Source organism: Mustela nivalis (assembly GCF_964662115.1).
Source record: "Mustela nivalis genome assembly, chromosome: 8".
NCBI classification, from domain to species: domain Eukaryota; kingdom Metazoa; phylum Chordata; class Mammalia; order Carnivora; family Mustelidae; genus Mustela; species Mustela nivalis.
The window spans coordinates 13,911,325-13,926,260 of NC_139027.1; the positions used below are offsets into that span (position 1 = coordinate 13,911,325).

General features: G+C 42.0%; 1 protein-coding gene across 2 annotated transcripts in view; it reads right to left on the reverse strand.

The window, feature by feature from the left end:
- Positions 1 to 14,936, reverse strand: part of OSR1 (odd-skipped related transcription factor 1) — a 228,166-nt gene that overhangs the window by 103,574 nt on the left and 109,656 nt on the right. For both annotated transcript variants that reach the window (XM_082744178.1, XM_082744179.1), the window contains exon 2: positions 6,844 to 6,968. The gene's annotated coding sequence lies outside the window, so the exon portion shown is untranslated. The remainder of the gene's footprint in view (positions 1 to 6,843; positions 6,969 to 14,936) is intronic.

The window sequence follows — 14,936 nt, forward strand, 5'->3', positions numbered from 1 at the left end:
CACAGGAAGAGCAGACAAGGTAAAGAGGCAGTAACCGAATTTCACTTATTTGGAAGTAATTCCCAAGGATTTGAAAATAGCCAGATCCATCCTTCATATTTCTTTTAAGATCCCTCTTAAGACAAGCAGGGAGATAGAAGATCAGCCTGGGTAACATCTGGTTTGTTTAGGAACAGAAGGGATGTGGTAGATGAGTTCTTGGAAGCATTCTTAAAAGATGTGGAAGGAGAGCACCTGGAAAAGCCCACTTTATTGAAGGAAGGCTGCAGGGACCCAGGCAGAGGAGGTCATGTTGAACAAATCAGACGGAGTTTCCTTGAGATATCCCTGTCATGAAAGGTGAAGGAGATTTAGTGGCTGTATAAAGAGAACTTTGATTTTAAATAAGATCTGACAAGATTCCACATCTGGGATTAATGGTCAAGGAGAAGTCATTGAAGGTGGGTAATGGTAGGATGCAAAACCGGCTCCAGACAGAGAGATGGATGAGGCAGGGAAGAGCTTTGTGACTTGGGAAAGGATTATGTGCCTGGAGGAGGGGACAGCAGTAACACAAAATGGTCAGCCAGGTTGGGATAGCTTTTATTTATAATATGCATTGAAGGAGAGCCAAACAACAGAACAAATGCACCAAGTCTTGAGATGATTCTGAAAGACAGACTCAGCAATCCTAGCAAATCGGTCCACACAGAGGTTGAAGTACTTGACTAGGACATGGTGCCTTGGGCAGAATGGAGGAAAGCAATGTAAGGAAAGAGACCAAGATTAATGAGCCAAGGAAGGGAACAGTTATCCCAGTGGCATTTTCTGAGGCCAGAGCTTTAGATGATTGGGAAATTAGCCAAATTTGTCTTCAGTGTTTCTAGTTTCTCTTCTTGAGCCATCTCCCACACATCTTCCTTTCACCTGCACCAGAAACCATCCTGAATCTCAACCCCAACTTCCTGAGTTTCAGCCTTCTAGTGTTCTCACACTTTCCTCTCTTCCTCCTATAAAAACCTAATGTCAGTAAAGTATCTAACTCCCCCTAAGGGATAAATGTGTAGAGAAAGTATAAGGCATTATTCTTCCCCTGGGAATTTATATTTTAATGTAAGATAAAAACTTGAAGTCAAATATTATAGCCATTGTGATAGGATTTCAGGGCAGGGCATGGGGAGGATGTAGTGTGGTTATGATGTGTCCCTGAGGTCACTCATGGCTCTTGTCTCCTGCACCTGGTGGTAATATCAAGGTTGGTCCTGCCAAACAATATTCTGGTCTTCAGTGCTTCTGAACATATACAGTAAAATTGAGCTTTAAAAACTGAGTTTGCAGAGGAAAAAAAAAAAAACAGTATTGGTAGGATCCCACAGTATAAAATCATGGTACAAGAATATGAGGGAGGAAAGAGCAACAGGGAAGGATACTCAGGCCCAGAGACATTCAGGCTCTAAGGGCTGCAAGCCTTTTCACCTTCAACATCTTCCTCATCCCAAGAGAAATCATGCCTGTTCAACTGCCGCTCCTTTCACAGATAGGATTTTATTTTCTTCTTGTTACTAACAGCATTAGAAGAAATAGAAGAAAAGATGTTTTCTATAATGAATCCTCATCTGAACTCAAGGAGAAAAGGAAAGGAGGAACAAAATGGACATTAAGCCCAATATCCAGCTCCCACAGTCTTTCCTGCTTATTTGGAATCTGGGAAGGCATAATGATTGCACAGGACAATGGTTTTCCTCTAGAAATCTACTAGATTTCTCTCAGAAGACACAGGAGTGTGGGAGATATGTCTGTAAAGGAAGGGGACTGTGCTCCTACAGCTTCTTCACTCTCACCCAGAAGTCAGACACTCAGCAGCTTTAGCTAGCAGAGATACCACTGAGAGGTCAGTATGAAAAGACAGTGTGTTCGAGGGCTTCTCACACTCTCTGCAAACTTGACCATAGAAGAGTCTCTCACACCCTCCTTGGAGCCCAATTTGTTCTCCTGCAACAGGTTTTAATAATTACCTAATTATTAGATAATTAACTAATTATCTAGTTGCTCATTCCAAGATTAGAAGCAGGGCACAAAAAGAGTGGCCATAAGCTAAGCCAACTTGATAGAAAAGGAAAAGAAAGAAAACATATGGGACGCCTGGGTGGCTCAGGTCATGATCTCAGGGTCCTGGGATCAAGCCCCACGTTGGGCTCTCTGCTCAGCAGGGAGCCTGCTTCCCCCTCTCTCTCTCTGCTTGCCTCTCTGTGTACTTGTGATCTATCTCCCTCTCTGTCAAATAAATAAATGAAATCTTTAAAAAAAAAAAAAAAGAAAGAAAACATATGCAAAGGACATGAGGCCTTTAAAGTATTCAGACGAGGCTACTGGGATCTGGGACAGAGTTCTGCTACTCAGGGTATCCTGGGGCCTCACTGTCTCAGAGCAGATTTCCAACCCTGCTCTCCATGACTCTCACTCCAGTTCATTCCATTCAAGGCTGCTGTGGGAACCAAACCTGTCCTCAGGTCAGAGCCCTACCTCGCTTTTGCCTCTGCCTCTCATGCTCTGAGGCAGCTCACCACATAGCCAGCTCCTACTCTGTTCAAAGCTCTTCGCCATTCCTTAACCAGCCACCAGCAATCTGCATCCCATTACTCTGTTTCATTTTCTTTAGAAATGACAATTACAATTTGAGACTCTATGATTTCTATACTTTTCTGCTTGTTTATATTCTGTCTTCTCTCCTCTGAATGAAAGCTCCATGAAAAAGAGAATCTTGCCTTGACTGGTCACAGTTCTATCTCCAGTACTAGTAAGGTGGGGAGTAGCTGCTCTGTAAATACTTGTGAAGAACTAATAGGAGAGGGGTCCCCAGTAATGCCACCGAGCTCTCCCTAGGAGGTGACATTATTGCCAGTGTCCTTCCTCCCCATGAAGGAGGCATCTATGTGCATTTAGTACATCTCCTGCCCACAACGGACTGTTTGTATTTGCTGGAAATTCTCAGTCATCTGGAAAAATCTGGTATTGTGAAAGAGCCCTTTCTGCAACAGGGATACCAAGAACATTGCGAGGAGAGATGGTTGCCTGTTTTCCCTCGCTGGATGAAAGGAGGCCACGAGTCTTTTTGCAGTTCTACTCAGGAGCCAATAAAATAGAAACAAAACACACATGTGCCAAGAGTTAAGGGACAAGACGGAAGTGGCTTAGGTTTGTGGTCTGTTACCACATGACAACATTGAGTTGGAGCCAAGGTATTTTCTGTTCTCTCCAGTCTCTGGATGTTGGAAGGCTCTGCTTTGGAACAGAGGGAACCAGCATGTCACAGAGGAGAAACTCTGTGCCCGGTGCAGGGGTGTGAAAGTGTCAGGGAAGATGTGTTTCCACAAATTGAAGAGTTAGGAAATTCAAAGTTTCCCCTATAAAAAGGATAAGCAAAGGATGGCCCAGAGCCAAATCTGGCCTGCCCTCTTTTATGGGGGTGTGGGGCGCGGATGGGGGGGCAGTTTTAGTTTTTATTTTCCCAAATGGATATTTTTTTAACTAACAACAACAACAAAAAGACACTTTCTTGTATTTACTCAGAATCGCTCTAGTTCCTAGGAAATAAAATTAGCATAACATAGAAGTAAAGGACATTAATGTGGAAGTCAGGGCAACTGCGTTCTTGCCCTGACTCATCTACTCACTCGTTATGTCTGCTGCCTGTTTTTGTGAATAAAGTTTTATTGGAACACAACCACGCTCATTTGTTTACATATTGTCCATGTATGTTTGCTAGGGTTGAGTAGTTGTGAAGGAGACCATATAGCCCACAAAGCCTAAAACATTTACTATCTGGATCTATATAGAAAAAGTCTGCCATTCCTTCCCCTATTCCAGTTGTGGTGCATAAACAATAAATTTTGGAACACTGAAAAAAATTAAATTAAATTAAAAAAAAAGAAATATGTCGTAACATATGAAATTGCTGATATTTGACCATTTTGATTTTTAAGACAGCAATTTCATATAATTCAATTTAAGAGTTCATTCTTTAAAATCTGTTCTTCAGTATCCATCTCAAAACCATTTCATCCATAAAGGTTTCCCCAGTTCTCCCAAACAGATGGGAATACTCTCTTCCTTAATCATAGAACTTTGCTCCTACCTTTGGCTGATTCTATGTTTGTATAATAGTCATTCAGTGTATAGCTTCCCAGTTATCCCTAAACAGTACCATTATGGGCCAAATTGTGTCCCCTGAAAATTCACATTGAAGCCTAACCAAGTAACTGTATTTAGAGATAGGACCTTTAAAGAAGTAATTAAGTTAAAATAAACTTTATAGGGTGTACTGTATTCCAATATGCCTGGTATTTTTCTAAGAAGAGGTTAGGACGCAAGGAGAGACACCAGAAATGGCCACACACAAGGGTAAGATAATGTGAGGACAGAGTGAGAAGGTGGTGGTCTACAAGCCAGGGAGAGAGGCTTAGAAGAAACCAAATCTGTCAGCAGCTTTATCTTGGACTTTAGTCTCCCAAACTGTAAGAAAACAAATTCCTCTTGTTTGATTATGTGGTATTTTATTTCTGTGGCATTTTGTTATGGCAAACTAATAAAATGCCTCAAGAGCAGAAGCTATTCCTTCTTTTGCTTTGCATTTCCCAATAGCATCTGGAGCCACATGTCTAGTATTTGTTGATTAAACTTCACAGGATTGAGTGAAACAAGATGTATAACATGATGTGTCTGGGGTTTAGAATATTGATTTTCCAAAATTCCTAGAGTGTAAATAAGAATTTTCCACACAGAAATGTTCTAGAAGCCTCTAGAATGGCCCATTCAACAAACATTTATGATATGCTCAACACAAATATCAACTTACACAGCTCTGATGATTTACTGTTTGCAGTGAAAATTGAAGAAGTACACTATTCCTTTCTTGGTCTACTCAGGGAGAGAAAAGAATAGCCAGAATACTGGATAAGAATTTTGTCAATTAGAATAGCAGGCCCTTGGCAGTCAATCCTGAATAACAATCTTCAGGGGAGACTAATAATGAACATTAAACAGAAATATTAAATGTGTAGTTCTAATTTATATTCCAGATGTTAGAATCTGCAAAAATGGCCAATGCAACAAAGATCAAACAATTTGAGGAGTCAAAGCTTTCCTGTTTTATCCACAATCCATTGAGTAAGAAGTAAGAAGTGTGACTGCTTCACATGGGACTGTAGCCAAACCCAACCTGAAAGAACTCGTTTTGCAAATATCTCCGAAATGCAGAAGCTTTCCTGGTTGTTCGTTTCTAAATGAACAAATAAAAGGTTTCAGTATGAACAATGTCCAGATGCCCCAGAAGCCTGCTCTGTTTGCCAATTCCATTGACCAAACACACATTCTACTCCTTTTAGAGTTCAATGACAGCACACAGCGAGAAGCATTGTTTTAGCGGCTAAGGATTTTACCAACGTAAAGCTTGATGAGCAGATAGCCAAGGAGACACCACCAGGCATTCTGATGGATTGGAAAATCAGAAGTCATTGAGCACTGTCAGCTCTGATCTTTCCCAGACCCATACATTTCACCCAGAGAATTTCCAAACAATTATGAGAAAACCTGAACCACATTATCCCTAACCAAGTCCTAGTTTTTAGTGGCAAAAGAAACCTCCTCCCTGAATACAGTGAAGTCTTATAAACACCATGGCTGCTGTGGTTTAAATTCTCAACAGAGGGTAATTAGCTTTTCAATGGTAAGTTCCTTAAGGGTCTCTGGAAAATAAGGCCTGGTCACCAGTTCGCCCTTGGCCACTTGATCAAGAAAAGAAAATTGTTCCAAGTTGATACCACAAGCCCTTTTCCTCCATGTGCGGTGGGATTTTTCCTAAGAAGTTGAAATTCATATTGTTAGTCCCTGGTGTTCAGTGGAAATATGACTTGGTAACTCTAAGTAAAAAATCATAAATCAGTTCATTAAATCCACATCAACTGACCCACATATAAATGTCATGAAAGGGGATATACAGAATTATATGTATCTGTATAAACCAGATGGGGCTTACAGTAAGATTGTCCACTTAATTAAATAATCTGGACTTCAGGGGATTTATTTTTACTTTCTTATCCAGACTTATCACCATTATACAAATAAATAATTGTTCTGGTAATTTCCAATCTTTTTCATGGCATGTAGTAGACCTTTGTGAATGACAATGTATGTGCAATTCTCTCTGTGGCCTGAATCTTTAATGCACCAAGTCTAAATCCTTTAACAACAACATTCATCACATCACCCTACTGCCCCTGCACCCCAAAATTTCCATGGTCTTTTACTCCCAACCATTAAAATTAAACTTCTCTATCTTCCACATTTTTTCTCTAGTCAAATGCCCCAGTCCTCTCTAAAATACATCTGCCATTCACATCAAGGAAGACTCTCCCAATCTCCAGAATAGCCATGTTTGCTCTTGAGTCTTTTCCTCCCATTTCTTCCTGCCTACCATTTGAAGGATTTCTTCCAAACTTCAAACTCCAGTTTGAAATGTAGTTCCTTAAAGTTTGCATTCTGGAAACAACACCCCACATTCACTTCTATAGCATTGATCCTTCAGACCATGTAACAGCCATTGATTATATTTTGAATACTCTTGTTCTATGCATTTTGATCAAGTCTCCCTAAAATGCAAATTTTGTTCACTGCTGTATTCTTAGCACCTAGAAAAGTGCCTGGCATATGCGAGGACTTGATAAATACTTGTTGAATGAATACATCATTAAACAACGCCTCCCTAGTATAACCTGGAACCTCTCGAGGGCAAGGACCATACTATTACCCTTTTATTTTTACTCCCCACAATCCACTGTGGGTACATCCTCTTTACCAAGCACTCACCATTCTCTGATGCCCAGGAACTGAGAAGTCAGCCAGAAGCCCAGCACAGACTGTAGCTACATGTCAGCCTTGGAGATAAATACCATACCATGACCATGTTACAGTGGGCACTGCCTAAATTCTTCCTGAGGAAAAAAGAAAAGGAGGAAAGAGAAAGAGAGAGAAAAAAATATATATTGAGATTGTCAAGAAAATAACTGTCCCTTAAGTTGAAAATGTGATCAACCATCATTTTAGGAACATGGTCCTCCTTAATTATCATGGTTCCTACAATCATTGTTAGGCCTCGTTATGTCTGTTCTACACAGAACAACACTTACTAAAAAATAATACCTCCTCAATTTCTATGAGCACATGTACTTCTTTTTTTTTAATTTTTTATTTTTTATAAACATATATTTTTATCCCCAGGGGTACAGGTCTGTGAATCACCAGGTTTACACACTTCACAGCACTCACCAAAGCACATACCCTCCCCAATGTCCATAATCCCACGCCCTTCTCCCAACCCCCCTCCCGAGCACATGTACTTCTGAAGTAGACAAGGCAGGTATTATTTTTTAAAGATTCTATGTATTTATTTGAGAGAGAAAGAGAACACAAACAGTGGGAGAGTGGGAGGGAGAGGAAAAAGCAGGCTCCCACTGAGCAGGGAGTCCAACTTGGGGCTCGATCCCAGAGCCCTGAGATCATGACCTGAGCTAAAGGTAGATGCTTAACTGACTGAGTGACCCATATGCCCCAAGGCATGTAAGTATTATTATACCCATTTCATGGGTGTAACTTATTTGTTTAATAAGCTTGTCTTGTCAATATAATATGGATACTAAATGGTAGAGTTAGGTTGCCTCCCATTTTTTCATGATTTTTTAAAAGATTTTATTCATTTGAGAGAGAGGCGATGAGAGAGAGAGAGAGAGAGAAAGAGAGAGAGAAGCAGACTGCCCACTGAGCAGGAGCCTGATGTGGGACGCATCCCAGGACTCCAGGATCATGACCTGAGCTGAAGGCAGTCGCTCAAGCTGAGCTACCCAGGGCACCATTTCATGATGCTTTTTACAAAGACCCATAGTCATAAAGATAACTTCAACATCCATTCACTACTCATTTTTTGCAATCTTCCCTTTTTTTATCTCCTTGGTACTCCCAATGGTCTACCTCCTTCCCCTTTCTCATGAAAATATGACAATTGTTAAAATGGGCAAAGCAAATTGTGGCAATTCTAAGTGTAGCAGGGTAATTCTCTGGAAGAGTAATCAATGCATTATTACAAACTTTGTTTCTTCATAGCATCATCACCTAAAAACCTAAATTTTTGTTTTTGAACTGAAGCTATTACTTTAGGGAAAGAGAAAATGCAGAAGATAAAAGAATCAGATGTTGGGATGCCTGGGTGGCTCAGTTGGTTGGGCGGCTGCCTTCGGCTCAGATCGTGATCCCAGCGTGCTGGGATCGAGTCCCACATCGGGCTCCTTGCCCCGCAGGGAGCCTGCCTCTCCCTCTGACTCTGCCTGCCACTCTGCCTGTGCGCTAGCTCTCTCTCTCTCTCTCTCTCTCTGACAAATAAATAAATAAATAAATCTTTAAAAAAAAAAAAAGAATCAGATGTTGACTTTATATTTCTAAAATATACTCTAGAAACAGAGCATAACCTTGAGAGCCAAGGCTTTCATTGGGAGAGCCAGGCTTTTATGTTAGAGAAAAGTTTTTCTGAGTCTTCAAAACTTTGGATGGAATCAGAATACAAATCTTATACTATAAATAGTAGTGTAAAGAAGAAGGCAGATTTCTCTCCAGAAATTACATAGCTTTGAACTGCTAGAGGAACAAGAGAATTGAGATGGAAAAGGAGGCAAGATTTAGTAGTTGTTGCACAGATCTCAGAGGAGGGAGGCATGTCTCCATCTTCCCTCCATACATGGCCAGGCCCAGCCCCAGGGAAGGCTGATAAGAACTGTAACTGCATAGGAAATGTAACCACAGACGACTGGCATCTCACATCCTGTCCAGCAGGCTGAGTGGAGAATCTCTCTGATGTGACCTCTCCAAACTCAGTATAGTGAACAAGGAGGGAAGACTTGGGACCAGTTGGAGAGAAAGAGACGGAGACCATCTTCTGAATGTCCTCCAGCCCTAGGGAAGCAGGCGAGCATCCAAACATACCCTGTCCTTGAGGGAGGACTGGTAAGAGGCCATCATCAGCAGTGATGGGTGGGACAAACCCAAGGCCATGGATAGATCCTGGACGGGAGAGACATGGTCAGTGTCACTGTGCATGAGATAAACCTCATCAGTGACCACAACAGTCAAGGACATCTATGCTAGCCCCTTGCCCTAACGCCATCATCGGCATACCAACCCCTCCAAAAACACTTAGATGCACTCTGGGATTACAAAGGATAGCAGAAGAACACTGAGTGACTGGGATGCAATTTAAGCCTGCCTAGAAATGACTAAAGTTCCAGCTATTGGGCAGAAAGGGGCTCAAGAAAGTCAGTGTTTGGTTCCAGAAATTTTGAGAACGTCACAGTTTTGCACACCTGCATTTCTACCAGGGACACATGCAGAAGGTGATGAACTAGGAAGGATGCAGACTACTGTGGGACACTGAGCCAGCAAAGGAATGCCAAATCCATTTCAGAAGCTGGGTCTGTCTTCAAAGGGTTTTGACTCGCTGACCTCTGGCTGGCCTGCGCCTTCTCCTCAGACACACCAGACAGACGAGTAAACACAGATCACAAGTGGACCACATGTTCCTATTCTTCTTCCAAGTGCTCTGTGGCTAAGGGCCTCCCCCAATCCAGATTTTTCATCTAGGTCCTCTTGATTGGTGCTGGGGCCCCAAAGAAGCCTCCTCCTGCTTCTCTTAGCCAGACAATGGCTGAGAAGACAACAATCTCATTTATGGGGGTTTCCCAATATTGGCCAAGATGCTCACACACAGCTTCTCTCATATTCATGGTCGACAGGTCCTGAAACCCTGACTTTACTCATTGCTTTAGGAAATCATTTTCCATGCTGGTTTATGCCTTTAAATGCTGACATTCCTAGGTAAAGGCCCTGGTAAGCCCCCTAACACTTCAGTATGAGGAAATCCTTACATTCTTTCCCTCTTTGACGGGGGTGACCTAGAGAAGCAGAAAGACAGTGAGTTAAGAAAGGAGATGAGGACCCTAAGAAGGGGGAAAGAGGGCCCAGAAGGGGGAGTCTGGAGGTGCCTTAGGAGCTCTGCCCACCATACTTCTTGAGGGTAGGCGCAAGCGTGCAGTGAACTGCCTCTGTATGTGGCTAGAAGAAATGGAAATCCAGTCAAAGACCAGGATGCCTGATGGGGGACAGAGGAAGGGAATGTGGACCCAGATGCTTTCTAATACACCTGTATCCCGTAGTCCCACGTTAGCCAAACTACTCATCCACTGTTCTAGAATGATAGTCCAGAAATCTCCATCTTACCATTGATTTTCTTAGCATCGTACTCTTAGCTGAAACTTAAACCCTTTCACAAATAAGGAAATGACTCCCTTAAACCAGCCCAGCGCAGAAGCTAGTAGAGAACGTCTGTAACTATCTTCTCTGACCTTTGTGCATCACAACCCAATATAGATAGCAAGGCATCCCAGTTTGAGCCTTCAGAAATTCACTTTCCGTTTTTCTTTTGGCTGAGAAAGAGTGGGTGAGGAGAATGAAGGGATCCCTGAAAAATCCCTAGGAGCAGCATCACATGCACCATGGGAATGGGCGGCCACTCACAGGGGTGCCCCAGGGACCGGGAGTAGCTGTTGGAGAAAGCTCAGCCACCTTCTTGCAAACATCCTTAGAGACCACTTCAGTTCTCTTTTCACACCTGGCATGTATTTATGTGGTACCAGAAAAGGGATTTTTTGCTTTTAAATTATGCATGTGGATTTGCACCTTTATTCTATCAGAATCAAACTAAATGTTATTCCACAACACTCCATATAAAGTTAACGATACAACGTGACTAGAGCTCTTTCCTGAAATATGACATTCTTCGGGGACCCTGAAAGTATTAAAAGGACTAAATGCCAGGGCCAAATCGTACCCCTGGAGTCACATAGAAGCCCCACAAGTACTGGTATACCAGTGACATATATATTCCTTGGTCTCTGTGAATGCAATCAGAAGCTTTATATAGAAAGCCCCTGAAAAACCAGAGGTAACATGGCCTGGGGTCCAAGAGCCGTCCAGATCTGGGCAGAATAGTCCACAGCGATGTTTGATGGCAGAGAACTGATGCTGGTCAAAGCCAAGAGAAAAGTTAAAGATTTAAATGAAAAAGGAAGTTAAACTTCCACCCCTCTGATTCCAAAATGTGGCAACATTTAGAAAATTAGAAAATCAATTTTGTGGTTAACTCAATGATTATTTTTAAATCACCATTTGATCAAGAGCTGTTGAACTGCATTTTGTTGGCCCAGTGTCAGAGATTTGGCAGAGCAACTTAATTCAGAATTTATAAATTTACAGAATTTTTTTCTCTTCATTTTCAAGATTTAATTTGTATGTGTTCTGTTCATGATATAATTGAGTTCATTTGGGGCACAATACTTTACATGAAAAGAGCATATATTTATATTTTTATATATGTAACATATTTTATATGAAATATATAAATACATACATAATACATATATAACATATCACATACAAATACATATACCTGTGTGTGTGTGTGTGTGTGTGTGTGTGTGTGTATATTTCCATGTAGATATGTAGGATATTTTGGAAAAGGCATTGAAATAAGATTTTTTTTAAGATTTTAGTTATTTATTTGAGAGAGAGAGCACGAGAGCTAGCACAAGTGGAGGAAGGAGCAGAGGGAGAGGGAAAAGCAGACTCCCCACTGAGTAGAAAGCCTAACGTGAGGCTTGATCCCAGAACCCTGGGATCATGACCCAAGCCAAAGGCAGACATCCAACCCACTGAGCCACCCAGGTGCCTCCTGAAATAGGATTTCAAAGTGCTGACTGGCTCTACCCTTATTATGGAATGCGAGCTGCCACTAGTATTCTGTGTGGTCCTGGATAAATTATCTAACCTCTTTGGGCCTGTTTATTCATTTATAAAATGGGCATAATCCATTCTTTCAGTATTATTATGAGTAGTAAATGAGATAACAAATATGAGAGCAGATCACTCATTTGTTTATATATTGGTAACAGAGACATATATACAGTTAGCCTTTTTTTTTTTTTTTTAAGATTTTTTTTTTAAGGGGCGCCTGGGTGGCTCAGTGGTTTGGGCTGCTGCCTTCGGCTCGGGTCATGATCTCAGGGTCCTGGGATCGAGCCCCGCATCGGGCTCCCTACTCCGCAGGAAGCCTGCTTCCCTCTCTCTCTCTCTCTCTGCCTGCCCCTCTGCCTACTTGTGATCTCTGTCTGTCAAATAAATAAATAAAATCTTTAAAAAAAAAAAGATTTTTTTTTAAGAGTCTGAGTCCTGCAGAGCTATGACGGATTATTCGTGATTCAGTTACTCAAACCTTTCTGGGACTCCTTCGCAAATCAGCAGTTAGCACCTAGCAGAAGTACACCATGCTCAACCCTTACTTAATAACTATTTCTGAGGCTCTATCAGTGCTGTTCCACAGCACTTACTATGAAGGAAATGTTCTGTATTTTTACTGATCAAAATGGGAGCCACTAGATACAACTGGAGGCTGAACTTCTGAAATGAGATCAATGCAACTGACAAAATGAATTTCTAGTTTTATTTCATTTTCACTCATTTATTGAAGAGACTGTCTGTTTTTCACTGTATATTTTTTTCTTGTTTTGTCGAAGATTAATTGACTACAAATAGCCACAGGTGGCTAGTAGCTACCCCCACTAGACAGGGCAGGCAGGCTAAAAGCTTGAAATAGCTTGTTCCAGAGCTTTCCCTACTAGCTTGCACCACCAAGATGCAGTGTCTGTCTCCACAGTGACTTCCAGCCCTGCGGAGGTGGGAAGTATGTCTTGAATTAAAGCATACTGAGCATTTAAAACACACAGTGCACCTCCCCATTCTCATGGCAGACACACACTCCCAAAGAGGAGCCTCAAGAAGGCAACACTTAATCAAAAGGAATGAAAAGTCAGTGGTGAGATTTCCAGAACTGAGGCAGGAACACACAGTGTTAGGAAAAGAATCCTCCCCAAAGGGTTTCCCAGACACCACCTCCCTCTCCACCTCCCTATGTGACTCTATCATCAATCCCACCTCCTCATCCCTCCCACTTACCACAACGGCCTGCTTATTTGGGCCAGGAGAGGCACTGCCATGGCCAAGTTTGGGCCACTGTGAAGATGTGAATTCTTCTAAAGGAGCAAAGGTTGTAGTAGCTGCAGAATATTCTCAAGTGTGTGCATGTGCGTGTGTGTGTGTGTGTGTGTATGTGTGTGTATTTCTTCTCCCTTTTCTTAAATAGCTCTAATTCCAGCATTGAACTTGAGACTGATCATTATTTCATCCTCTCATCATCTCTCAATATATTCATACCAGCACAGACAAGACTCCCAATGTCAACACTGTTTGCTTTCCTTTCCAAGCAAGACACGTTCAGTCCTACACTATCACACATTTAGAGCAGATGTTCCTAAAAAGGATAAACCAGGTGCTTAACATATTTTATTCCAAGGGGTAATTTTAGAAATTATTGCAATCAATGACCTAATAATAATGGTGGTAATGATGAGGCCAAGTTATTATTACCTATTACCTTTAATCATCGACAGCAACTCAATTGGACATAATTGGAGGCATCATCATAAATAACGTGGAGCAGATGGAAGATGCTGGGCTTTGCATTTCCAGGACTAAGTGGGAGGGTTAATGATAGAGCAATGGGCATAAAAAAAGGGGCCAGTTATGTCCAAAATGCACCCCGCACTGGAATCTTCCTGGATACCCATGAAAACAGAGCTGAAATTGATAGAGATACAAGCAGCCAACCCCGCACTAATTTTGCAGTAGACTTCTCCCTATCACTCATTGCAAGACCCCAGTTCTGCCCCACTTCCATCCCTGGGGGGTAACAGTGGCCTTCTCTGTTTCTTTCTTTCGATTTTATCGGCACAAGGAAAATAGGGTAATACCCTGTCTTAACCTTCCCCCAACCTCCCTCATTCTAGAAAAGCATGCCTCTAGGGTGGTTTTCACCTTCTGAAAGCATGAAAATGCTTTGGTGAGTCATTTAGCATTACTTTAATATTTGACATGAAATACAGTAAGAAACCTCGTCACCTATTCAGTAACTCCACAAAACACCCATTTCCTATGGGCCGCTGAGTGCTGTTTATGTGCGGAATGCCCATGGAAGACACCTTAAGTGTACAAGGTAGGTAACCGGATAGAAAATCCTAGGATCTAGGTTTTTGTCATTGGGTTCAATTCCCGGAAGTGCCATTTACGGGGCCATGACACTGGACAAGTTACTTGCCCTCTGGGAGCTTCTGTTACAGCAAATGGAAACAGCTTGTGTGAGCAGACTCCTCTCCGTGAGCCAGTGACACCCCATGCTTTCCTCCAAAAAGCACTTGTCCCTCCAGACTATAGCTGTAGGCTCACTTTCCTGTCTCTCCTACAGACTTTGCGAGGGTACTGTACTGGGTTATTCCATTCACCATCCCTGGCCCCTGGCACGTATTAAGTTCTCAGTGAACATGAGCACTTCCCATATCTCTAAAGGAATGTACAGTCTAGGTGGAGAGATGACCGATGTCCACAAAACAGAAGAGAGACACAAAGTCAAGAGGGGCAATATAGAGTCTGTGGGGCTCAGGATGGCCAGGCAAACCAACTGGAAGTGGGACTGAACCACTTTGAAGGCTGTGCTAGAGTCTCTCCAGATAAAGACATCCCCCAAACTACCTTGCATGCTCTCAAGCAATTAGCTGCACCGCTTCATCCTTTGGTCCCACATTAGTCGAATGGCTGTAACACTGATCCTTAAGAACTCTGCAGAGATGAAACAATTCTTTTCTATTTTTTAATAGGTATACTCATTGTAGCTCAAGGACAAACACCATATAAATATCATAAGGATAATCGCACTGAGGAACAAAATATTAACGGTGCAAACATTCATGTAA